The sequence below is a fragment of the Haemaphysalis longicornis genome, unplaced genomic scaffold (assembly GCF_048455015.1).
Source record: "Haemaphysalis longicornis isolate Haplotype H1 unplaced genomic scaffold, Haemaphysalis longicornis Haplotype H1 scaffold_12, whole genome shotgun sequence".
NCBI classification, from domain to species: domain Eukaryota; kingdom Metazoa; phylum Arthropoda; class Arachnida; order Ixodida; family Ixodidae; genus Haemaphysalis; species Haemaphysalis longicornis.
The window spans coordinates 101,306,629-101,334,559 of NW_027526225.1; the positions used below are offsets into that span (position 1 = coordinate 101,306,629).

The following is a 27,931-nucleotide window of genomic DNA, read 5'->3' on the forward strand; positions in this document are numbered from 1 at the left end:
TACGAAGATTGTTTTTGCTGTTGTCACCATCTCCCAATAATGGGTGGTGAAACTTAACACGAAATGTAAACATCCTAGTATTATACTGGTTGTTTACCTAAGATACACATCTTAATTCAGCCTTATACTTGGGGCAGAGACATAGTCATGCGGTTTTCTGGATTAGTCTTGGTCAGTTCGTCAAGGATACTATAAGACATCACAAAGTGTGAAATCTTCATGAGCGGTGGTTGTTTACCTCTAACCGATTATTTTGACGGCTATTTGTAGTGACTAGGTAGAAAAAAACGACCCTGAACAGTAATGCTTCCTTACATTTTCCAATGCTCAACTCCTAACAGAATCCTTGGTTGCAAAACTTGTTAAAACATTTTTACTTCCCATGTACTTCATTTTCTTTGTCGTTAATGATGAACATGTTCCTGAAGAGCTCGTTGTACAATTTTTCAAAGTTATTTTATGCATTTCGTAAACGTATGGCATTCGTGCTTTTTTCCCTCTGATATCGGGAGTATAGGTAATGCGGTAAACGTTAGAAAAACAAGCAGATGTTCACCACTTGGCTGCATCCGTTAAAAACCCTTCTTCGAAGTAATAATTTGTGACGCGTAGTTATTCAATGTTCACTGTAGTCTGACAACACCCTGCCATTGTCATTGCACGGAAATATCCGGACTAATCTAGGCAAAGCGACGGGAAATTTACCTCGTGTTTGAAAAGTTACGGGTGGGCGCACAATACAAGCTCAAAAACATATTGAAGGTTTGCAAGCAACAAAGCATCAGCTAATGGCTATTACAAGAAGCGGCGTTTTGTACAGAGTGTAGAAAACGGCGTGTGTCTTAATAGTGGTAAAATAATTGGGATAAGCTGTTCCAAGTTTCACAAAAAGTTTGATTGATTGATTGATTGATTGATTGATTGATTGATTGATTGATTGATTGATTGATTGATTGATTGATTGATTGATTGATTGATTGATTGATTGATTGATTGATTGATTGTTGGGTTTAACGCGCGACGCAACGCAGGCAATGAGGCGCGCCGTAGTGGAGGGCTATGGATTAATTTTGACCACCCGTGGATCTTTAACTTGCGCCGAAATCTCGTACGCACGGACGTTTTTCATTTTCGAAGTTTGATAAAAAGGTAAGTAAACAGCTGGTTGGGTTACACCTAAAATTGTTAAAATCACACTTCGCCCTTAAAATGTACACTCCACCTAATAAATACCTTAAGTGGCTAAAACTAACGCTAATTCTGTTTTATGCAAGGCTTCAATTCACTATTGACTGTACGACACGGGGTTTTCTTTTCGTTACACAGTAAACAATTGCACACAAATACCAGGCGGGAGAGAGAGAAAGAGACGTTCTTTTTTTTATTAAAAAATGCAGTTGGTGTATCGCCTGATCCCCTACATGCTGCTCTGAAGCAGACGCACATGGAGAGAGGGGGGTCCCTGGACGAAGGAGGGGTAGGAAACGGGAAAGGAACAGATATAAGACAAAGGTGTACTTTTGGACCGTCCGAACAATATGACGCACATACAGTAATGTGATTCTTTGTAGCACACAGTGACCGATGCGGAGAACGGAAGACAGCTATAAATGCAGTCCTCAGCGGTTTTCATCACCAATTCTGTCTTCCTCAAAGGGGCAACATTAAAGTGGTTTACTAAAGAGGGACTCGCCTGATCACATTCCTATGTTACCTACCAATTCATGATCCGCGGGCCTAAAAAGCATCACGTACCGCCACGAAAGGTTTTGCGAATTCACAGGAATGTTCCTAACAGCCTACATTGCTCCTTTTAAAACACATTACCTTCTTTACTGAAAACAAATTAACAAAAAATACACTTTGGTTTATCCAGTGTCACGGTAAGCGGCAAGTTCGCTGACCAAGGTTTCGCTGGCGGGTCAATTGCCATGCGGTGGTGCATCCAGGGGGAAGAGGAGATGGTAGAAGAACTTGATGTCTAGCTGCCTCCTGACTGACTCGGACTCGCTGTTTTCTCTTATCGCCCTGACTGTGTAAATAACACCACTTCATAACCCCGCATCACTCGCATCACCAGTTGTCACTAGATGGCGCTAGCTGTCAAGCAAGCCAGAGTTTTATTTTTTTTCTATTTCAGTACAGAAGTGATCTATTCCTAAAATAAGCAAACTAGGTCATTGTGAGCATTGATTCGTATTTTTAAATCATTTCGTAATGGTGCACGATGGGTTTCAAGTCCGGGGGCCATGAAGCTGCAAGTCCCGTAGGAATCTAGACGGGTGAGTCCCCCTTAAAGGAGCCATGAAGAGGAAATACAACTTCGTTTAATTTGAAAGAACTAGGATTCGGCATCTCACGCAGCTCCATTACAGCCACAAAACATGTTTTTTAACGAAAAAAAAGCAAGAAGTATTTAAAAACTTTCAAATTTTGCGCCACAGTGACGTGTTAAGAGCAAGAATGACATCATACGGGCCAACAATAAAACAATTTTCAGTGCGTTAACTGCACGTTAACATTCAAGTGATGCGGTCAAATGGAACTAGAGGCCCCATTACAGACGTCCAGTCGTGTGTCGTCGCGACAGGTCAGTTAGGCGGCCGCCAATCGCACAAACAAGGTTCCGTGACGTCATAGAAAAGTTGCGGGAAATTGGCTAGGGGGTCGCGACTGCTTCACACGTTTTCTTTAATATCTCCGCTATTTGTTCGAAGATTGCGATGATATTGGTATCATTGTTATCGGGAGTAAGCAGTCTTTGTAATAAACCGAACTTGTATTTTGTCCTTATGGTTCCTTTAAAACGAAGAGAGGGTTTCATTCACTACAAAGTGTTTGTCCCGAAACAATCACAACACTTTTATTTTAGTTTTCACATAGTAATAGAGATATTAAGGGAAACAGATGAAGCAGCCCATTCCACAGCCACTTCACTGTGACATCTCTATGGCGCCACCTAATGTTTGTGCAATTGGCGGCCGGAGACAAAGGCCACCACCAATAAACATGATTACGTGATTTTAGAGGGACCCCCCAGTTCCCTTTGATGGCGTCACTCGAATGATAACGAGGAGTTAACACACTGATAACTGTTTTTATGGCTGGCCCATACATATAACGTCCCTCCTGTCCATACATCATTGTAGCGCGAAATTTAAATTTTTCAATATTTCTTGCGTTTTTTAAAGGAGCCATGAAGACAAAATACAAGTTGGGTTTATTAGAAAGACTGCTTAGTCCCGATAACAATGATACCAATATCATTGCAATCCTCGAAGAAATAACGGAAATATTAAAGAAAACGTGTGAAGCAGTCGCGACCCCCTAGCCAATTTCCCGCAACTTTTCTATGACGTCATGGAACCTTGTTTGTGCGATTGGCGGCCGCTTAACTGATCTGTCGCGACGACACATGACTGGACGTCTGTAATGGGGCCTCTAGTTCCATTTGACCACATCACTTGAATGCTAACGTGCACTTAACGCACTGAAAATTACGTTTTATTGTTGGCCCGTATGACGTCATTCTTGCTCATAACACGTCACTGTGGCGCAAAATTTGAAAGTTTTTAAATACTACTTGCTTTTTTTTCGTTAAAAAAACATCTTTTGTGGCTGTAAAGGAGCTGAGTGAGATACTGAATCCTAGTTCTTTCAAATTAAACGAAGTTGTATTTTCTCTTCATGGCTCCTTTAAGTTAGAAAACGTCCTTTGTGGCTTAAATGACGCTCTGCAATTCATCGAACGTTTATTAATAAATTAAGCGACGTTGGGCGATTCCACGAGAGAACGAACATGCGTGTACACGACCAGTTTTTGTTCATTTTGGTTTTTTTATTATATATGCGCGCAATATGGAAACCCCCGAAAATCAAGTTTGTTTTCTCCTGAGGTGCGTAGTTCGGGAGAAAAAAATGTTTGAATGTGCCCGGAGCGCAGCGGTGGTTTCGGCAACTGCAGATTTTTCCAAGTTTGCGTCTCTGTGTACGTCAAGGAGTACAAAGGGTGTGTATAAAATGTTTTGGGCCATAAACTAGACCAGAATGCTAATCTGTATAACGCAAAATCAGCGTCCTGCAGCGAACAAAAAATTTTTTAAAAAATCGTGAAATCGGCCCAGACGATAATTTGTTAGTGTTTTTGACGCCCCCTATCTACATTTTTTCTTTTCTGAAAAACGTGTAAGTCGGCCATTTTATTGGCCATACGTATCTGAACGCATAAACAAAAGATGGTGTTTGTAGAAAATTTAGAAGTACTAAAAAAAATTGAATAACTTCGGCTCTTTTTCAGAAATTGCGCAAATTCAAAACTGAATATAAAAAAAACCCCATACTCGATTTTCTTCAAAATTGCGAAAATAAGACTCCTTTACTTGGACAACAAAACTGTGGAAAAACATGTTGCATCATTTTGTTGAGAACAAAGTTATAAGGGGCCAAACTTGGGGCTCGCGCGACGCGTCTTGGCGCGCCGCGGTAAGTTCTGGCCGCTGTTGCCGGACGTTGCGCGGGTGTACACGGGCGGTAATTCATATTCCACTGCCACATGCCGGCACGGTAAATCTCTCTCCAGTATTCCCAAACGAAAAAAACTATTCTGGAGATTCTTCTGTTTTTTTTGGTTTTTTTTTCCCGCCTGTTTCCCTAATGTGTTCTTTAACGAGCTAACTTTCTGGCCGATATCAGCTCGAAAGCACTCCTTTGCGGCGCCAGTATTTTGCGGGATGCAAAATAAAAAAACAAAGGTTCCTCCGATGCGCAGGCAACAGAAACAGATGGCGCTCGGGCAGTTACAAGGGAGGGAATGGATTGACCTTCAGACCCTAATCAGTTCCCCACCACGACGGGCGCATTTCCGCTGGTGGTGCATGGTGCGCTGGCGTCAGTACAGGGTATCCCACCGCATTCTTTGAGGCAAACATGAGAGAACGACCTCAAAAATAACTAACCAGGAAACAAACACCTGCACCACGGCTTACGAGGCCGTAGGAGGCTTTTCGGAGACGCCACGTGCACGCGAATCTATTTTACTGGAATGAGAATCAGGTGCGGTCGGGTACCTGGCTTCTTGACGTATTTTTAAATTCCGGTCTGTTGTCATATTATTGCCGTATATTTATTGTTTAGTCACATATCACAAAGGCGAAGCGTACGTTACAGTATTACTAGCGATTTTGATACGCTTGCGTACGAAAATTGCAGTAAGGGGAGGCTACTGCCCCGTCCTTTTCTGTCCTTCAACTCACTGGTTGATGGGCTCTCAACGGATGCTTCCCTTTGCTTTACTCTTGCCATATTTTTGTTTGCTTGTGACTCCTCCCCTTAAAAGTTTTTTTTTTTCATGGGTGGATGCTTTCGTTTGTGCCTAAGTGTTTGCACGTGGATTTGTGCGCGTGTTTGCTTGCTCGACTACCCGCACACTCTTATCCTGATAGATGTGGCAGGGGAAGCCTAGCGGATGTTGTTCTGAAAAAAAAAAGTGTGACCCGTTCACCCACCCACAGTTCATTCCCGCCCAAGTCTTGCACTCACCCCAGCATGAAGTGTGCGTCTGCGTTTATTGTGCGAATGCCGACCTGTCTGCTTTGGCCCTGCAAAATGCTACAGGGGTTGACCGAAGAATGAGCAACTTAAAGGAGCTTTGTCTTTGCACCTCACCATCGACGCAGTGTTTCTTGGGCGCGTGCCGGCAATTCCCAATGGCCGACAACCTTACCATGTCCGCTTTGGGCGTTTCGGACGAAGAAGACGTCACATACGCTGTATGGGAAATTGGTTCTCTGATAAAAGAGAGTCTACCGCCAGCTGCATTCGTGAAGGAGCTAGGCAAATGGGTCACCAAGTGGATTTCCCATGACTCTATTAGGCGGACCCAGGCCATTGCCATAAACGAAGCGAAAAGATGCGAACGGCGATCAAGCATTGTACTGCACTTCGACTTCACTGAAAATTGGACAGTTATTCTGCCAAATGAAGTCCAGTCGTACCACTGGCACAAAACACAGGTTTCACTGTTTACGTGCGTTGTAACTACAAGAAAATCAGTTCAGAGCTTCGCAGTAGTTAGCGATCACGTGCAACACGATACCGCACATGCATGCTATGCGCTCGCTCCACAAGGTGCACGAATGCCTGGAAGAAAGTGCCCCTGTGTACAGCTACGTTGTTTACCTCAGTGACGGTGCAGCCAGCCATTTCAAGAAGAAATAACAGCTGTACGAACGTTCCAGAGCAAACTACACGTCTGCGAAGTGGCTGTGCTTGACTGTATGAGCGCCCGAGGAAGCTGTGGTGCAGATATTATAAATATTTTACTTGAGTTGTATTCCCACACGTATGCCTTTTGCTGTGTTCCTGACTGTAAATAATTAATCACGATAGTCTGACAGCCAATTTCCAAACTTGTGTCTTTTTGCTTGAATAAATATTCTTGAGAAAAAACTGAAATACCTTCAGTAATTTACTCGTGCTGTGACCGAAGCGCCATAATAATAGAAAATTTCGACCACTCCTACCACATCTACCCGATATAACCACCGGAAAAACTTTTCCTGTTGTTTCGAATCCTTCTTTCCTTTCCCTATAAGAAGAGTGGCGTTCGCAAAGGAGCGCTTTCGAGCTGGTATCGGCGAGAAAGTTAGCTCGTTAAAGAACAAATTAGGGAAACAGAGGCGGGCAAAAAAAAAAACAGAAGAATCTCCAGAATAGTTTTTTCGTTTGGGAATACTGGAGAGAGATTGACCGTGCCGGCATGTGGCAGTGGAATATGAATTACCGCCCGTGTACACCCGCGCAACGTCCGGCAACAGCGGCCAGAACTTACCGCGGCGCGCCAAGACGCGTCGCGCGAGCCCCAAGTTTGGCCCCTTATAACTTTGTTCTCAACAAAATGATGCAACATGTTTTTACACAGTTTTGTTGTCCAAGTAAAGGAGTCTTATTTTCGCAATTTTGAAGAAAATCGAGTATGGGGTTTTTTTTATATTCAGTTTTGAATTTGCGCAATTTCTGAAAAAGAGCCGAAGTTATTCAATTTTTTTTAGTACTTCTAAATTTTCTACAAACACCATCTTTTGTTTAAGCGTTCAGATACGTATGGCCAATAAAATGGCCGACTTACACGTTTTTCAGAAAAGAAGAAATGTAGATAGGGGGCGTCAAAAACACTAACAAATTATCGTCTGGGCCGATTTCACGATTTTTTTTAAAATTTTTTGTTCGCTGCAGGACGCTGATTTTGCGTTATACAGATTAGCATTCTGGTCTTGTTTATGGCCCAAAACATTTTATACACACCCCTTGTACTCCTTGACGTACACAGAGACGCAAACTTGGAAAAATCTGCAGTTGCCGAAACCACCGCTGTGCTCCGGGCACATTCAAACATTTTTTTCTCCCGAACTACGCACCTCAGGAGAAAACAAACTTGATTTTCGGGGGTTTCCATATTGCGCGCATATATAATAAAAAAACCAGAATGAACAAAAAATGGTCGTGTACACGCATGTTCGTTCTCTCGTGGAATCGCCCCGTTGTATTTTATCTTCGTGGCCCCCTTTAATAAGAATTACGTTTGCGACTGACGACGATGATGATGATGGTGATGATGTTTTAAGTTAACCGAAATTGCGCGGTATTTCAACGCTATACACACGCAGGACAGAGTGCACTTAGCGGGCAGCGAAAGTGCAGAAAAGTTCGCAACCATCAACTTTTTATTGCATTCCAATAGCCTTTGTAGAGGTCGCTTTTAGCCTGCGGGGTATTCGTGGAGTATTGGTGGAAGCCTTCTTTGCACACGCATTTATGCACTGCTGTAAGGTAGGTAGCGAGCTGCTGGTGAAGGCCGCCTGGTATGACATCGTAGAAATTGTTTTAAAGATGTCGGTGTTTTTTGGGATGCCTAAAAGAAAATGTTTGTATTGTCTCTACGTATGTCTGTCTCTCTGCCTGTCGGTCCATTGATTCAGCTTCCCGGCCAAAATTGAAAAGACTTCTTTTCGTGGGAGAATCGAAAGGGAGCCGAAGAGCATGAGTTGGCCGGGGGAGAGAAGACACGCATTTACGTGACAGAGGCGGCAGAAGACTGTCGTCTTTCAACGACATTTGCACCGAAGTGAGCAGACACGCGGCGAATTTTCTGCTTTGCAATCGCGAACGTAACACAGATGAACAATGACGCAAGTAAAGAACACGAACCAGCAGAATGATGTGAATATTACTGATTTAAATTGCGCTATTGCTTGCCCAAAATTGCTTAGCTCATAAACTCAAGGAATGCTAACTACGCATAAATTTCGCGTTCAATTTGATTATACCCCTTTCACACGGGCACTTTTGATCCTAATTGAAGCAAAGCTCGGTTGACTTTTCGAGCATGCTCGACGCTCCGCCGCTCCTACACGGCACGTTTCAAAAGTTGCATCGGTTGCACTCACGTATGGTAGACGGCGCCAAAAATATACTTCGCGGCCGGCGTCCGGTAACTTCGCGGCCGGCGAGGTCGTAGGTATACGTAAGTGTTTAAAAGTTCTGGCATGCCTATTCGGGTCAAGCTATTTGATACAATTTCTGGCGTTACTTGAAGTTCTCAATTTCTATGCCATTAGTCAGCGGGGACGAGAGTATCACCGCTTTCATCCGATCGCGCTTGGAAACCTCGATCACCCTTAAGAAACCAGGACTGAATTCGAGCGGGTTCGGGCTCGATCGCGACTGAAACTGCAGTGTAGCAGCGCCCGATCCGGATGGACTCAACGGCGATTGAAAGTGCCCGAGTGACCAGGGTGTTAGACTTGTCTTCTGTGGGCCTCATGAGCAGGGTGAACGTTAGAGTGTCCACTGATGAAACTAGCTTAGGTGGGCAGCATGCTTCGAAGTCGAGAAGGGGGCTTTACAAGCACGCCGTTCTCGCGACTTGGCTTGGCGTTGAGGTAGTAGTCCGCATCAATTCCTTGCAGCGGCTCAAGTTCAACTGGAGATGCCTTGAATTCCGTGCCATTGAGTGCGATGCGTCCTCGGTCCTGAAGTAAAAAAAAGTTCATCACAAAGCGTTCACACCGCCAAACATTAAAAAAACGAGGACCATTGCAGTCTAACTTCTACGGGTTTACAACAAAGAAATACGTTCTACAAGGCCGACACTGCTCTTAAATGTAGCTCTCATCATGCTTTGTAGGTACAGATTATGCTGAATTACCATGGAAATCTTATCTAATCTACTTTAGGTTTTAGACTGCTTAACCCTGTTGTACCTAAAATTGCTTCCCGCCCGGTATTTCACTGTGTGTTGCAATCACGAAAGATCCAATTTGAACAAGCTCCGACCGAAGGGTGTTTGAACGAAGCAATGTTGCACTGTTTTTTTTTTGCAAGTATTTTATGCTGCCTAGCTGTATTCTGGTGTGAGTCATCTCGAATCTTTCCAGCCAGCTCAGGTTAGTTGTGTCGGCGTTCGCCCATGGCTCGCAGGCATACTGTGACGGTGCCCACGTTCTCTGTACTGACCTCTAACTGACTCAAGCTTTGAGATTGGAAGCGTCGATGAATGGAACAGTTAGGCCTATAGCGGTCCTGCTATCCGAATGCAATTGTTCACGTGAACGAAAACTCATCTGTCGGTTTGCGTACTACGATCACGTGCGAAGCCAGTGAAAAAGGAGAGGAGGTGCCTAGCTGGGGTGCGGCACCGCGCAAAGTCCCAGTCCCAGTGGAAAAACACAACAGAAAATACGACAGGATGATCCTGTAACGGAGTAGGACAATCTGTCGTTTGAACAACAGAAATGTCTGTCGTGCGACAGACAGTCTGTAGTTCAACAATAGAGATTCCTGTTTCCCAACAGACCTTCCTGTAGTCCCAACAGGGATCCCTGTTCTACGACAGGTGTTCGTGTTGTACAACAGAGATTTTGGACATGCGTTTTACATCAGCGGTGCCATCCATCCTCGCGAGATGTGGTCAGGATGACTTTGTGGAAGCCATTCTGAACGATGTCGAGAATCTGTTGGGCGAAAAGATTTTTTGTGGCATTTTTCGACTGGGGTGTGGGAGGCTGCCATCTCTAGCTTAAGCCCCCTCGTGCAAGAGGCCCTCTCCCAACTGGCTGAAGACACCGAGCCCTCGAAACATAGGGAGCACCGCTTTCTATATATATATATGACTGAGTGAATAACTCAGTGGTGTAATCACCAAAAGCGTTTGGAAAAATAGTTTTACTACTATTACTACGACGACGGCGAACTCCTATATGGCGTTCGCCGCTGTGTTTATATTCTGTGTGCTGTGAGGTTAGAAACAATGATAGATGCCGCGACTTCTACTAGGGGAACGAGCGATCGTGTAAAGAAAAGGCATCGACGAAAGAATTTGAAGGCTATGCGACAAAGATGCGCGGCAGCGGGTTGCGCGAGCAAAGGCAACTGATGGATAGCCTTGATCTTTAGTGACCGCCTGATCATTCCGCGCGAAACGGGAATGCGGAGAAGGGCAGAACTGGGAAAAGTAAGATTATAGTTGCATATATTCCATTGTTAGCACTCACTAGTCTTTCACCCTAGGGAACAACACTGCACGCAAAATTTCCCATTCGATGAGTGGTTATTATCGCCTTGTTTTGTCACAAATAAAATTATTGTTTGTATAACGACAGAAAGCGGAAGTGAGCGAGCTGTGCTTTTAACAGTGACGTCACTTTTGTTTTTTTTATTCTTTCAACGTCCGTATTTGTTTCGCTTCCAGTGTGAGCAAAGACGCGTGGAGAATTCGACAAGGTTACCTCTCAACTGGTAAGTGTATCATTTTTTTCTATCCTTGCAGGTGCAGGAACAATTTCCTACATTCTTTCGGGATATTAGACAGTCATGTGGAAAGTGTACTATCACGCGCTTTTAGCAACTCCGGAAAAATACTGCTCAGGGAGTGTGCACGGTAGAAACGAACATATGTTCGGATTGAAAACCGTTTGTGTCGTTCTGCACTCTACTTGAGCGGTGTATTTTCTCCAAGCTGCCAATTGCATCGACAAATTATCCTTAGTTCCCTAATCGAGCGCTTTTACTCCATTTTTTTTCTTTTTGTTACGTTTATTCCCGCCCTTCATTCATTAATCACCACTATAGAACACCCGAGAAATGAATAAAATAAACACAGTAACGCAGCGTAGACACGATGTTACTTCTGCTCTATCTAGAATAAATTTCCACCGGAGTTCACTAAGGTGGTTAATGCGGACCTCTTCTTCTAAACTACAGTGTCAGGAATGTAGGACCTCTCAGACTGCAGCAACTGGTCTAAAGAGGTGCCGAGCCCTCGCCAATCCTATCTACGCAAGCATGAGGCCCTTTCGAGCTTTTTACAACGCGATACTTGCAAAAAAAATAAAACTCTTAGCTGTCTTAAAAATGCCACGATATTCACCTATGCAACGCTAAGTGTTACAACTATAACGGTTTTAAACCCACGGTTTCGCATCTCGCTGAGGCCTGGCGTTATTCAATTTTCTAAGGTAATATTACAAACGTAAAGCCATCTATCGTGTAAGACGTATACAAGGGAACGAATAGGAGCAAGTAAGGGGGCTCACATGTCCAAGCAATGTGGTCCACCTCCAGAATCGAAGTGCCACTGGACTCGAGTGGCGGAAGGTGGCTTCAACGTCGGCGTTGGATCGAGCTGTAAACGAGAACAACATGCACTGCTTGGTGATGTGACTTGATCACGTAGAAAATTTCTTAGACTCGTTCCTTCTGGGATCGTGATTGCTCTAACACAAACAATACTATGATTTAGTCACTCCGATTCGGTAGTACATATAAAAATGCTACCATTATTATATACAGAGGACAGTCATAAAATTGGAAGTCTTTGTACGAAGTGTGCTCCTGTGGAGAAAACCGTGTGCGCGCATTCGACTACTCCGTCTTTCTGTATTTGACACTTGCTGGGCTTAGATAGAGGCGAGCAATGATGATGCTATCACTTCTTTTATTACAGAGTAACTTTATTTTAGGTGTATCTGAGGAATTCGGAGCCGACAATTACGTTCCACCCGGTGCAAATTCCGTTTTCCACGAGGCCTAAACAAAGTGCATGAAGGTGTACTGCATCGTCGGCGCTTCAGCGTGGTATACAGCCAAAGCTTCAAGTTCAGTATAGGATGGGAGGATTCACCTCTGTGCCCCACGTGCGCAACGCGCGACTCTACCGAGCACTTGTGTATCTGCCCGCTATTTGCCGCTGTCCGAGCAACACCAGCTGCAGCAGCAACAGGCATCAACTGCTGTCTCTCCCATGTGCTAAGTGTGGCAAGGCTTCAGTTGTGTCCTAATCTTGGACTCTGGGCAAACATTATTGATTTATCTTTAGGGGCGAAACTTTTGCTGCGTTTTCTCTTTTTTTTTTGCGGGACTGTGGAATAGAGGAAATTTTTGTAATACTTGGATTGTGCACGTGACTACATCTGTAAGCGTTTGCGTCGTCATTTACAAGTTCCTTTTTTCTTTTTTTTTTCTGGTTTGGCGTTCTGTGCTACCTCGGCACCATTTGCTCCAATTTTTTATTCAACTTTTTATTTAGAGTTTCATGTCTAGCATTTTGTTGCCTGTCTTCCTTTATATTACATGTTTGTTTTCTACCTCATTGTTGTCTTCCCAATCTCCCATTCCACCTCGCTGCATTGTAATCCTGCATCCCCATCTGGCTGAGCAAGCACTGCCGTTAGCAGAACTGACCTCTCCAGTCAACATTAAAGAGTTCTCTCTCTCTCTCTCTCTCTCTCTGTGGATTTCCGGCACTTTTTATCACTCACCTCTTTCTGGAAAGTCTCGATCGATTTATTTTTCTGAACGACAAGGTTCGGTCAGATTCAACGCTTAATGTCATCTTCAGCTGTACAAAGTGATGAATTCTGACCTTTGATGCACTTGGTTAATAAAAGCTCTGTCTTGTAGGGGTACCTTCTAGCGCATTAATTTCAAGACTGCTTATATATTGCGAATCGTTGGTCCAAAGTAACGTATTGTAATGCCCTGTAGAATAATTCTTGATGTTATTGAATAATTACAAAATGCATGATTATCACAAGCGCAAACATTCACTTTCGGCAACCTGCTACAGCACGGCACAAAACTTCTACCCACAATGTTAAAAAACCGTGCAACTGCGGGAGTATTCATCCCCGTTCCCCCATACAATCGCACAAAAGCGCAAAGCGAAATCGCGCTTTCCGTTGAGATTACCTCCTGCCGCGTCCATGCAACAAATAAAACTTACAGCGCTCGTGCGTGATAGACGCATTCTCCGGCAACTACGTGTTGGGGGCGACGGTGGAACGTGAACGGCGATAAGCGACTTGCTGCGAACATCGTGTCTAAGCAATAGACTTCACCCGTCAGAGTCGCATGATACTTTTTGCCGCGCGAAGCAATTTCCCGCGCACATGCCTGCATGCCTCGTCGAGGACACTTTACCCGGAAAAGATAAAAAGGTGTCATCTTTGTAACTCCAAGCAGAAATGTGTGTTCTCGCTGCGAAAAAAAAAATGATATCACCCAAGTTTGATGTCAACTTCACTTTCGTATCTGTAACCCACGTAGCAACAATAAACTTTAGTGAGCAAATACCACGTCATGATGCTGACTCATGGTACCGTGATTGGTATCGTTTTCATGAAGGCTCCGAGTCCGTGAAAACAAAGTGCATGGTTTTTAATTAAAAAAAAAAATCGTCGTCTCATACTCTGAAGTACAGAGTGGTGTTTTTAACGGGATCCTAGCTTAGTGACGGCTCCTGCGAGCCGGTTCACGCATCCTGTAACACACGATGACGACCCGTGTTGCGTATAGAAGCTCAAGCCAGCTTTATCCACTCCCGTACCCTTAGAAAAGCGCAGGACAAGAAACCCAGTGTTAAGGAAACAAATAATTGATTGATTGATTGATTGATTGATTGATTGATTGATTGATTGATTGATTGATTGATTGATTGATTGATTGATTGATTGATTGATTGATTGATTGATTGATTGTAGGGTTTAACGCGCCGACTCAACGCAGGCGATGACATCTCCGGATTAATTTTCATCACTTGGGGATTTTTTAACAGGCGCCGAAATCTCGAACACACGGCCGTAATCGCTTTTCGCCTCCATCAGAAAAGCGGCCACCGCGACGGGGAATCAAACCCGCGTCTTTGTGCTCAGCAGCACCACGCCATAGCCAGCTGACGGGACTGGCTTGATAGAGTAGGAAACAAATATTAGTTTGCCCCAATTGTGAGCGTCATAATTGGGCAAAAGGTCATCCCCCTCCCCATTTTGTTTTAATCAGTATCATTCTTTCCCACTCCCCCCTTTGCCACCACAGGCAGGACCATGTAACGCCCCGCATTTCCGCAAAAGTTCAGATTTGGCGGAAGTAACACCGGTATTTGTTATATAGCGTAAATAGAAATGATAGGTCCAACAATATTTTTTGAAACCAGAAATTAAGAAAAATACAAAAACAGTGAAAATGGCGAACCGTGTAGCGCCCTGAATTTCCAGAAAAATGCATATTCAGTGGAAGTAACACCGACAATTGTTCTAATAGCGTAATAGGTCTCAACAGAATTTCCAAGAACGAGATATTAAGGAAACTGGAAAAAACAGCGAGAATGGCGAAACTCGTAACGCCCTGCATTTCCACAAAAATGCAGATTGGTGGAAGTCACACCTGTAATCGTTGTAGTAGCGTACATGGAGATAATTGGTCGAACAGAATTTTCAAAAACCAAATATAAAGAAAAATAAAAAATAGTGAAAATGGCGAATCGTGTAACGCCCTGCATTATCACCAAGATGCAGATTTCGCGGAATTAACACCGATATTCGTTATAATAGCGTCAATTGATATGATTGGTCGAAGAGAATTTAGAGAAACCAAAAAATCAGAAAAATAGAAAAAAATACCGATAATGGCGATCCCTTCAGTTACACAAAAGTGCAGATTTTACGCAAGTAACACCTGTTATTGCTATAAGGGTGTAAATAGAGGTAATTGGTCGGACAGAACTTTGAAAAACCGAAACATTTGACTGTAAAGACCTAACACTCATGACAAGCAGCATAAGAATGTAGACAATGTAGGCTAATAGACAATTCTCTGAATTTCTGCACTTCTGTTTTTGCTGGGTACATTACATGCACGGCTACTTTTGTCACTCCCACTCTTCATTAAGGCTTGCACACGGCATCCGAAGTAACTGAGGGCAGAAAATCCAAGCGATAACAAGCCAGAGAAACAAACAATTTGCAATACAACCTAAACGAATACCGCCTGTACGAGGATCTTTACCCTATTATAAAGGTAAGAAGTAGTTTTTGCAGTGCAAATAGACAGAAACGACAGAAGGCTGCAGCTTTTTTTTATCATTTCTCCCCCTGCTCTATCAGTATCAGACAACGCACTCACCAAGAATTACTCTTAAATGCTGGAAAATATTCTGAAAGGAGTGTTGGCAAAGTTTTACTGTGGCAACAATTGAACGGCCCTCTATTTTTCAACTTGCTCCATCCAGCGAGTGCCTCCCGCATTAAGGCAGAACGATGCCAATCAGTGAAGCTTGCGGGTGCTAAGAACGTCCAGTGTTACCACATAGCTAATTTATTAAAGGGAAGGTGAATGGCTTAAGGATTTCTCTTTGCTTTTGTGTAGAGTTCCATCTGACAGTACTATAAGCACTCCACTAAGCGACGTCCACCGGCTTTTCGCCAATAAAGCCCGCTCTGGCACTACTTAGCTTTCTCTAACCTAACATTACGTAACCTAACCTAACCTAATTAACACAAAACAGAAATTTAAAACGCCAAGAAATAACCTCGGCTGTGCAAATTTTAAAAAAAGAACAAAGGAGGCAAGAGAGGGCCCGAAGCAGCGTTCTTTGGGTCAGATGCTCAGACGGATTCCCTGCACCACAACGGCAGATCTGAATCCGTCCCGTGCCAGCCTAGTCTTAACAACTCGAGTTGTGTGACACGCCACAGTAGCCATGGCTAATGGCTGAAGCGCTGAGGTAGAGCGACGTCTGGACGGCACTCTAGACCCCGCGCTTCATTTTCGTGTAATCCAGTAGCCGCACGGAACGCTTCAGTGACGATTTTGCGGCGTTTTGCTTTTGCTCGATTACAACAACTCTTCGTTGCATCCTGTCGAAGGTGGGTGTAGGTTGCGGGCCGACACTTCACTAGCATTGTAGCGGCACTGTACAGTTGTCCACAAGCTTAGCTGGAACAACGCTTCACCCACTTATCGTCTCCTTCTCATTTGGTGTAAGCTAAGTTAGCCACAACTGCTACATTTCTGTCAAGTTTAAGGGGACTCCTCCACGTTCGTTTCAACAGTTTGAGTTAAGAACGTTTGAGATATTCTACGCTCAAGTCAAGAACGTTTGAGATATTCTACGCTCAAGTCCAATGTGATGCTCCAGCTAAGCCTGTGGAGAACTGCACCTCCCCTTCATTTTGTCGGCACAGAAGTGCTTCAATATGCGACAAGATAGCAGGACTAGGTATGACACCAGGGAGAGGCGAACGTACACAGCACCAGGCTGAAAGCCAAGCCGAGCACCACTGTGAGCAATGTAGAGAAAAGGCAGCACCAGTAGGCCGATATCTGGTACAGAGGGAACACGTCCGACCTGCGGGTAGATTGGCAGAGAGAAAAAAAGCATCCATGAGTGAATGTACAAAATACTTGTTTTTTCCTATTGTAATACTAATTTTTGTGCTTCTAAACAGTGCTTTTTTTGGTGACTGCCACTGGTCGGAAAACAGACGCGAAGCAACCACACGATATATTTAAAGATATATTAGAGAACTATAGCAATGACCAGGAATGGCTAAAAGTCAATGTAAAGTGCACCGTAAGCAAGCTTTTGTCGTGAGTGCACAGGCTCATCAACCGGTACGCCGAAAGCAAAGGTCCATCATCGATCAAAGTGAATACGCTGTCATTGCCTCACGACAGCAATACACACCCTCAGAAGTGTCTTAAAGTTATATATAGCTCTTTTGCAAAACAACTACACCATCTTCCCGTAGGAGAACCCTCAGTACTATGCGAAGCAGCCATGTGGTCGACTGAAGTGCCCAATAGTTTTCAGTTCGTCGTTTCCGTTGACGTTTAGCTTCGCGTGCCTTCATTGTATCAGTAGCTTCTTGGCGTATTTTGAATGAGTGAAGGACATAAGGCGCGTTCGTAGAATATGCTCCCGTCTCGGTTTGTGGAAGAGCGCCACGTACCTCCCGTTGCGGCCAGAGAGTCGTGGTATCGAAACCGGGCGCCGCCTGACTATTTCTTTTTACAGTGGACTGCGCTGACGTCAGCCCAAGCGCTGACGGGGCTGCAGAGACGTGCATGCGCAGTAGAGTGCGAACGGCGGGCAACGACTACGAGGGAGGGAGGGACACAGCCCCGAGCATGAGATGCTTCGCATCTAAAAAAATATTTAAGTGTGGCATGTGATCTAAGATAGTAAGTACAAATAAAAAACAAACTTTACGATTGCGGTGAAGGCGAGAGTTTATAACTCACACTTTTCGGGATTCCCTCGATTAGGCCTTACCCACCCACCTGATCCCACTCCTATGTGACTTACTAATTCATTACCGACGGGCTTAAGAAATAATCGCTGTCCAATACGACGGGTTTTACAGATTCATAGCTGTCCCCAACGGCCTAGTTCGGCGATTTTGGAAATATATTACTCCTTTAACTAAATAGATAAGAAATAAGACACATTTTAGTTTAGCTAGTTTACACTAGATGGTGCTAGATGGCCGGAGTGCGATGTTTATAACATAAGCAAACTAGTCCGTTAGAAACATAGAAACATCTCTATACAACTGTAAAGCCTGTCGTATTGAATCGCGATGGCTTTTACACCCTTGGGTCATCAAGGACTAACTCACATAGGGATGTCATCAAGTGAGTCTCCCTTAATGCGAAAGCATCGAATGTCTTGTTGAGCGAAAATGCCCTGCATCGGCGGCATCGCCGACTTTTGTTGCGGCGGAAGAGCTCCTAAATTTCCATCCGCACTGAGACATCATGTGGGTCCATAGCACGTGATTCGCCATAGAAAACACAATAAAAAGAACCGCGCTCCTGGGTTGAGGCGACGCCTAGGCAAACGCAGACCCACGTGAAAAAGCTTCTCTCCCCTCGCTTAGCGGCGCAGTAGTCACCATCCAGACAAGGTGCTGTGCATGGCACCGAGGGCCGTGCGGTGCTGGCTTGGACACTCAGTGTCACTCAACTGTACGTCATTGCTTCGGCATTCATAATTCCTAACTCATCGGAAAAATCAAATCTCATCCGTCAGCGACGGCGATGGTTGAAACGCGAAGCTTCCTTGCACGCCAAAACGTCAACGATCAAAGTGCAAACTGCCTGCGAGTCTCGATTAAGACGACGGCAAACAAATCCCTCATGAAAAAAACTGTGCGCCCTCGCCCCCCTCCCCCCTTTATCGTTCGACCGAATGGCCCAATCGGAACAACAACGGCTTTATAATGCGAGGGACTCGATTTCAACAGCGGGATGCGTTTTTAGGAGCGATGCTGTTTAATCCGGTGATTGGGCCTGCGATCGTGCGCAGAAAAACCTCGTCGAGCGATGACGTCATAGCGCGCGCGCCGGGATTTCTTCACCGTAGCTTTGCCTCGCCGCGCTCGGGCGCTACTCGGGTCACCACCTGTTGGAGGTGCGATACAACTGGTCCAGCACGGCCTTGGAAACGCGTCACGGCGAGGCGCGATACAACTTTGGACACTACTTTGGACACTCGTCGTGGGGTGACTCGTTCTATCTCTTGTTGCGACGAGTGGTGCAGTTTTGACGGTGCGAAGACAAGAATTAACGACAAAATGAAAGAAGCCAAAAGGCCTAGAAGCGATGACGTTATTCAACTTCCTAATTAGCGTTCCACGCTCCACACCACATAAGCCGAACGGTGGCCACCGAATGAGTTTAAAAATTTTGAGAAAGTGCTCGTGGCGCTGAACCTCCTCAGCTACTCTTGAAGCTTCACCGCAAAGCCGATGCGCACGCGGACGTTCTACGCACTTGAATAACGAAGTGTTCACTGCTCTTTGGGGGGTAACGATGTCACCCTGCCGAAGACTTGACCCAGTGTCGAAGCATAAGCACGCCGAAAACTTGGCCGAGTCACCTAGCATAACCACACAAAAACTTAGCAGAACCGATAGTAAACTAGGTGGGGCCGTCAGCTTCGCTGTTTGCTCAGTCTTCGTGCCACTAGGGCGATGCTGCTCCAATTTTTTTGTTTCATCATCATCATCATCATCATCATCACGATCCCCAGCATCATGTGCCCTCTCACTATGCAAATTTGGCTTTCCTGTAGTTTGTTTTAATCACAACACTGCCGTCAGTGAAACCAAGGAAGCTTCGCTTTAAAATTCTTAGGTGTACACCAAATGATCATTATCATTATAACTGCTGCGGCGCATTGCAAGAAGCTGCATACATACACTTCAAGGCCATCCTCCTTGACGCTGTAGTTCGCAGAAGCGTTTGTGTACAACATAGGCCTGCACAAAGAAAACAAAATCCTGTCGCATCAACCTGCTCAAAGATGCTCACTGAATAAACAATGGAGCACTTGCGTACAACCGTCCACCAAATCCTGATTCCGAGTGTACGTAGGTGCTGCTGTAATGCAGAATCGTAGCAAGCAGACGTAACTTAATGCAGCCTCGTCAGGATGCTGGAGAGTTTACTCCTAGTAATGTATAGTTAGTGTATCAGTTACTTCAATTGACCAGTAGAAATTTATAATCCGCAACAGCTTATTCCAAAACATGTATACAGACACATGTGAAGCAAATACAGCTGTTAGGTGTCGCAATCACTACAATAAAATAGATAAAAATATTTCGATAGCAGACAGGCTAAACTGAACACATCGTGACGATCAATATTCAGAATTTTAAGACAATTATTATGAACATAAGTGATCCTGTAACAAAGCTCTAAGAAATCATGTTAATCATGGGCGCTCTCTTTCAATCAAGAACACGTTCGTTATTTGAGATTCGGTTTACCCTTTCGCGTGACAACCAGACCGCTTATAACCCTTTCCTGCCCAACATAAAGATTTTAGAAAAAATGGCCACAAGTAAATAAATTTTGTGTATTTACTCCTTTCCATTGATGCTTCGACAAGTTAAAATTGAAAGCCCAGAGTATTTCCCACAGAAAACAAACCCACACATATGTGTGGGCTGGGCTTCTGTTTGCATGATCTTCGGGTAGTAATAATACCTTAAAAACGGCATCAGGCACAGAAAAACTACCTTTTACGTATTATTTAGAAGTTTTATATCGTTTTCACGAGTATTTATATTATAAATAGGATTTTGTGAAAATAAATAATAATGAAGTTTTAATTAACATAATTATTAATTACAATTAATACTAATATGACAAGTAATTACGCAACGAGTTGAAGGTTAAGGCACAAGAAAGCATTACCAATGAACCAGAACAAAACCGCGAATAAATGAGACACCAATAAAGCAAGAACAAATTATTTATCGCTAGCGCTGCTGTGCACGAGCCCGCCACCGTATGCCGCCCAGCAAAATTTTCGTGACGACGAAAGCCCAGCCCACACATATGTTTGGGTGCATTTTTCAAGCGTGATGACAGTACGCACACGAAGGGAACGGGTGTGTTTTTTAGCCGATCGTGTTTTCCCAAGTACTGATAATCGCTTCTTACGCTTGTTATTCAGAAAATACGAGAATAGCAAGAAGAAATACCAGCTTTCATCGTGAAGGCGGCTAGCGTGATTGCGACGGCTTGGGCGCCGTTTTTAATATGTGATTTCTCGCCCCCTGGTGGCGAAATGAGTGAACCACCGAAGCCAATAAAGTCTCTGAAGCGTTCGCAGTGACTACCCAGGGCTCTGAAACCGAAACCGAAACAGGTTCCACTTAGTAAACGAATTTGTTGACCCACACGTTTGTGTGGGCTGGGCCGTAAAGGGATAAGCGACAGCTGCAGTTGAGATATTGTTTGGTTTCCCAGCATTTGACCGCGCTCAAGCGCAGGGTGTTTAAGCTATCTTCACCGCCGACTTTGGCTCTCGAATGAAGACCAGAAAAGGCGGTGTGAGTGTTTATTGTTAGGCTAGTTGAAACCAATCATTCAAACACCAATCATTCAAATTCGGATAAAGGCTCTTGTTTGCGAAAAGCCCGTTTGCTGAATACAGAAACAGTTTCACCATCCCCCTTTCCCAGCCACATGTCTATCAGATTGCACGTGCACGGGGGGCTTTTTAGTTTAATTATTCATTCGAATTCTGCGGAAAACTTGCCTATAACGTGGTAGCGCGATTCTTGCTTAACAGAACAAAAAAAAACACGTCCATAGCCCTGAGCCAACCGCGTGTCACGCCTCACCCTTCGAAGAAATCCAACTCAAACGTTTCGTTGAGTGTAGAATTTGCGGGACACCGGTCTACGCTGTAGGTCATCGGGAGGGGCTCAATCTTTGACTCGAAGCGTCCGGCCATTTGCCAGATTTGAAGGGAGAAGATGCCCAGGGCCGCTATTGCTGTGCCCTGCAAATTAAGCACATTTATTCAGCGGGATTAGGACTTCGGCCGAAGGTGCGAAGACTTGGGCCATTACGAACTAAAGTAGCAGGTCATTATTTGCTTACAGTGTATTTCTATTTGTAGAATGCAAAAATAAATATGTGGGAGTATTTATTTTTGCATTCTACAAATTTGCCTTTTCCGCAAGAAGTAAGTTTGGGTTATAACCCCTGTTGTGACCGCGGATCTCAACCATGAGTGAGAGATAATTAGAAGGATCAGAATGGGGTGGAGTGCATACGGCAGATATTCTCAGATAATGAATAGCAGCCTGCCATTGTCCCTGAAGAAGAAAGTGTATGACAACTGCATCTTACCGGTACTCACCTACGGGGCAAAGACTTGGAGGCTCACTAAGAGGGTTCAACTTCAATTGAGAACGACTCAGCGGGCAATGGAGCGGAAGATGATAGGTGTAACATTAACGGACAAGAAGAGAGCGTAGTGGGTGAGGGAACAAACGCGTGTTAAGGAAATATTAGCAGAAATTAGGAAGAAGAAATGGACGTGTCCAGGGCATGTAATGCGCAGGAAAGATAGCCGTTGGTCATTAAGGGTAACAGAGTGGATCCCGAGAGAAGGCAAACGTTGCGGGGGGCGGCAGAAAGTTAGATGGGCAGATGCGATCAAGTTTGCGGTGATAAATTGGTCGCAGTTGGCACAGGACCGGAGTAATTGGAGAATAATGGGAGAGGCCTTTGCCCTGCAGTGGGCGTACATAGGCTGGTGATGAAGATAACCCCTGTTTATTGATTTTTCATTGGCTGAAAACCTGCCGTAGCGTTCCTGGAAGGGGTGCTGTTCCCCAGGTTATTCTTTTTTGGGGGGGAGGGGGGACATGAAAAAATAATTGGAAGAATTGGGGTAATATTTGCTTAGAATACATTTCGGGTTGCTTATGCGCGGGTTTTATATTTTTTAAAAATGGGGGGCTAAAAATGGAGTGGTATTTTCCCAACTGATAATGAGGGAGAAATCTTCTTTTTTTTTGCAAAACCATTCCGAAATTCGAGTTTCTTAGCGGTAAATTTACAGATATACGGAGTAATGCAATTAGTTCATTTTAGGAGGTATAACGAGCTTCTTTACTATAACGCGTCGAAGTTGGTGTTTTTTTTTCCAAGCTGGCAATCGGGGGGACGTCAGGGTTTTCCAGCAAACGCTCTCCTAAATTTAGTATTTGTTTGGAAATGATCAGTAACGATGAAAGTAAAGGGCATTGATAATTTCTAAAAAAATTATATATGTTATTCACGAAAAGTTGGCCATCAATTTTTCACTCATCCTCGTTTACATACATTATCGTCTGCTTGAGAAACATGTCGTATGCATTCGAGACCTGCCTGATCGTTGAACGTACCTCTACCGGGAGAAAGTTCTCTCGACAACACAGCTTCCATTCGCTAGGTACAACAATGTGAGAGCAGCATTTGCCAATCTTAGGTAGCTAGAGGTAGGGTCATGTCAATACTCAACGAGTTCGGCATCTGTGTTTGTGGGGCTTGCTTCCAGGAAGCACTGGTTGAGAACGGCGGATCTACAGCGCACGAACGTCGAGATCGAAAATTTCAAAATCTTCATTCAGGGAAAAAGTCGGCTTCAACCCGATTCCCCTGATGCTTTTTCTGGGTGCAAAAAATCGGGTAAAATCAGCTTCAACCCGATTCCCCTGATGCTTTTTATGGGTGCCAAAAAATCGAGTAAAATTTGGCTTTTATTCGAAAACGAACAACCCTAAATATATTCCTCCTGCCTGACCCTTACCCGGCGATATAACTAGAATACAAGAGCTCACGTGCTGTGCCTAGAGCCACTACATATATCTAATGGCTCTAGTACAGACTATTGCAGCAGCTGTCGGGGCATTTGTAAGCCAGCAACCAAATCGTACCAGCAGAATGAACATGTCATACGTTATCAGTCACTCGCGCGCAATGCATTGTTTTCCCGTTTGTTTTCCCCATTTTTTACAAGATCGAGTGTCCTCTTTTCTCCATTTGTTCATGCGATAGGTACCACTTTTATTTTAGGATGTACAGTCGGCAAAAGGGTTGTCTATAACGTGTGAGCGGCGTTCTCCAAACTACGCGGGAGACCCCTAGTGATAACGCCTGCTTTGAGACCGGTAGAATGCGACCATGCGCAGCCCGTATCATCCCGATAGCTGTGTTCCTCCTTGCTGTGCCTGTCGCCTTGGTTTGCGCGCCTTCTTTGACCGTACTAAGCGCTGCACGCTTGCGCTGCCTTGCCGAGAAACAAAACCGAAGAATTACCCGACTTAGCGCGCGCTGTGCGCGATTTCCGTCTAGATTAGCTCTGGAGCACCGCTGTTCATTGCGTCATCATTCTGCCAATACCCTGTATGAGTACCGCGTGCACTACTATCCAGTTTCTGCGCTCGGTTTGGAACGTCACTGCCGACGGGCTAACGCCACAATACTTAGTAATGCACTGTGCAAGCGATCACGCACCGATATCTAGTCACTCTAGAACACCGGCAGCGATGCTTTTTCGGAGATTGTTGTTCGTTTTCTCGCATAGCGAAAAAACTCCTGTTTAAATTCCGTAGGGCACCGCAAAAAGTAAGCGTTGCGCGTTGTTAAACGCGGCCAACGCTGCACTAACAATCGCTAATCACCACTATTGTTTCCCGGCCCGGCAGTGCAGGCAGCGCTTCTCACGGCAAAAGAAGGTACGGAAGCCAAGGCGACGGGCACAGTGACAAGGAAAATAGCCATCGCGCTGATGCGGGTCGCGCGTCCTCACATTCTGGATATCTCAAACCAGGCGTTATCACTAGGTGTCTCCCGCGCAGTTTGGAGCAAGCCGCTCGCGCGTTATAGACAAGCCTTTTGCCGACTGTACTTCAAGGACATATGCATCATAAGCAGAAACCCCGTCAGCAACCTTACCTTCGCATTTGCCCAGGGAAACAAGAAGGCCAAGACAATTATTCCAGCAAAAGGTCCGGATGCTGCCGCGTACAGGGCAATGAAGAACTGTGAAAAAAAAAAGCGGCGCAAAGCAGATATATTACAAACGTGAATAAAAGACTGCAACACGAGACTGCAGGACGCCTTTGCCAGCCAATGCTCTGCAAGCACTATAATCACAGACTCGATAGCAGCTCGAGTTTCCTGTAGGAACGGGTTTGCTCTCAAGACGCTCCGAGAGCTCCACAGGCATCATCCAAAACCCCACGTCAGCATCGTATGGACACCTGCCCACTCTTTATTGATGGATTACAATTTCACCCATCAGCAGGCTCGAGATTTGTCTTACCGGGCTACTGACTTCCTGCCCCCTCCTTCCCCCCGGTACCCCAACCTCTCCTAACCTATCAAGAATTCTACAGTATTACCGGACTACAACATGGACACCCGCAAGCCCTCCGACATGACTTAACAAAAGTGAAGAAATTACCCTAAGCCAAATTAAATTTACACAGGCACTTTCGTGCACCCACTAAGAATGCGTGTATTGTTCTCGACACCATACTAAAAGCCAAATGAAAGTTCTGTAACTAGTTAGGCACGCTTCAACACGACATTGTAGACTGCAAGGAGCACTCCGACCTTCCACCCCTTCTGAACGCCCCTTCTCCTGAGCCGTGGGAGATACTTTTGACCAGTGGTCGCCTGGGGTACAAAGCACCCCTCGTTACCAGGGCTACGACGGCGCGGTCGACAAATGCTTTCATGTAAAAAGGCTCTACTCTAACTTTTACAGCTCAGTGAACGTTTTCTCTCAATCTCGCTTTCTCCGCAATCGAACACAATTAGAGCGACCATATATTTTTGACAGATGCTATTCACTAAAAAGCTTTTTCACTTGGCAACGCGGGAAACCGGCATTTGTGTGCCGCTGTGCCTACGCACACGCATTCCGCTGGCACCTCCAAAAGAAACAAAACACCAGCATGCGTAGTATGCCTTGTCCGAACTTGATTCTCGGCCCGTGTGTCAACAGATGAATTATAATTCCCAGCCATTATGCGGTGCACTCTCCTCGCCCTCGGGAATTTTCAATCACCTTAGAATGAAACCATGGCTGCGAACGAAAGCGACACGGCGCGCAAGACGCCGGTGCTGCAGGCGCTCGCGACTACGGATGTCGACACAAGTGCCATCTCATAAGTGGTTGAGTACAAAAACCAAATAATGGGTTTGTAGAAATGTTTCACGCGTACGCCGTCTTAGATACGATGGTTGCGTAGCAGCGACTGCATGCGTAGGCCGTCTAACGAGCCGTGCCATGCTTGCACTCATAAAGTCGACACAAGCGCACGCGAGATCGCAAGCGCCATTGGAACAGGCGCTGTATACTCTTAACTGTCAGTTTTGAAAACGTCCCTTTTGAGTCCCTTTCATCGTGACGTACTTCCGGTTAAGCAGTAAGCGTTGGCAGTAGGTTTGTTGCGCTTGCGTTACGTCACTTCCGGTTGTTTGCTTTTAGCCAATCAGGGCTCGCCAAAAGGGACACTTTTGAAAGGGACGCAAAAGGAACAAAACTCGAGAATACCGCCCCAGATCATTTGGCGTCCGCACGGCAAAATTTTCGTCAACAATATTTCTATGCCCTTAAGTAGGCGACAGACCTTGACGGGGCGATCGGCTCTCACTAGCATAAGCCCGACTTGGCCTATGACGACGCAGTTGCGCGCGTACGATAGGCTCCGAAGTTTTTACCGCTCTATCTAGTCATGCGACAATTGCGATACTGTCTGCCGACAGGTATATCCCAGGGTGCTGCGCGGAACAGGTTTTGGCGTCGAGGTATTACTTTGAATTCGGTGAAGCACAGCTTGGCACTTGCTGTTGCTATATGCTGTGCTTTATCGGGCGCCAGCACGGACAAGTACCGCCATCTCGCGGAGCCCAGCGCAATTTGGCGGCGTCGCTTTAGCAACACAGATGCTTGGGGTCACACGCACATGGTTGCCCGCATGCATCCCATGCCAGTGAATGCAGCCCTAACGGATTCCTTTCCTAAGATTGCACCATGTGTGCGACATAATCATCTGTGCCTGGAGGATTTGTGCCTGGAAAAATACTGACTGTGATATGTTCGCCTGAACTTCGCCCTTGTATTTCGGGTGTCCGAACGCCATGTGTCAGGCTCGGTAAGGTTGAATAGTCAGCATAAGGAGTCCCAGCATAGTTTATGAAAGTCGTTCACACCTGCTTACCCTCGCTTCGCGTACCCAAATTTACGGCCACAGGCTGCATCTGTGCCTTGGTGCAGCCATATATGCAGGTGTGTCAAGAAAGGTCTACGTTCCCGCGAATTTCTGGCTCAAATACTTCCCTCTTGCAGTGGTTGGGAGCACGTGGCTTATTGACTGCTGACTTTGTACGAGAGCCTAAAGCACGCTGCTTAGGTTAGGGAAGGTTAGGTTTTGTTTTGTTTTGTATGGTTGGGTTGCGTTGGGTTAGGTTAAGTTGGATTAGCCGCCAGAGTGAATGCTAAAAGCGGTCATTTCTTTTTGTACGGAAGGGTATTAGGGTATGATATGCCTGAAATTTGCCACGTCACTAATTACAGAAACAAGTGATTTCTAAGCGCGCTCATTCGCGGTCTCCAAAAGCTAACGAGGCAAACGATGCCCACAGAAGCTCAGCACATGGGAGGAGAAACATCAGAAGCAGCGGACAAAAGGCGAAATAAGTAAACTCAACCACATAACCGCTTTTAAATGCAGAGCATTTCTTAGCCTCGCCTGTTCCTGCGTCGGACGGTGTCAACAGTTCCGCGTCCGCAGCAGGTGCGCCTCTCCTCCTTACCTCCTCTCTCTCAACAGCAGCTGGCGCGCGCATGCGTCGTAGTCAGCCCGTTCGCTCCGTCGCGGTCTCGGCGTAACAGGTGCGTGATAGCAGCGCGGTGGGGCGTGGAAGGGCGCGCGCTGCTTGCGCATGCGCGCTCTCCCCCCCGTACTGCTCTCCCTCTACTGCGCGCGCTGCAAATATAGCGGCTAGCGGTCGCTCGTGTTTCAGTCACTGCGTTGCTCCTTCCTTCCTTGGTTGACGCTCGTGCCCACGTTTACTCGTGTCTGCTACTCCAGCATCACGGAAGAAGCGATGGAAGCAACACCGCCTTCAATCAGTACTGAGGCCCCAATGCTCTGCATTTACTCGTGTTCCCCTCGCGGGAAGGCGCGGGAATTTTTTTTGTTCGGCTTGTAACGTTTCATTGCATGCAAACTAAAGCCCAGATTTTCAGATTTTTCAGGCGGATATCTAGGTGTGCGAACGAATTTTG

General features: G+C 45.4%; 1 pseudogene across 1 annotated transcript in view; it reads right to left on the reverse strand.

The window, feature by feature from the left end:
• Positions 1–1,333: 1,333 nt before the first annotated feature.
• Positions 1,334–27,931, reverse strand: part of LOC144163108 (putative sodium-dependent multivitamin transporter) — a 58,316-nt pseudogene continuing 31,718 nt past the window's right edge. The window contains exons 12-18 of the transcript XR_013320831.1: positions 24,586–24,672; positions 21,477–21,637; positions 19,539–19,598; positions 16,581–16,681; positions 11,592–11,680; positions 8,904–9,029; positions 1,334–1,462 (exon numbers count right to left, since the gene is read on the reverse strand). The product of XR_013320831.1 is annotated as a putative sodium-dependent multivitamin transporter (transcript). The remainder of the gene's footprint in view (positions 1,463–8,903; positions 9,030–11,591; positions 11,681–16,580; positions 16,682–19,538; positions 19,599–21,476; positions 21,638–24,585; positions 24,673–27,931) is intronic.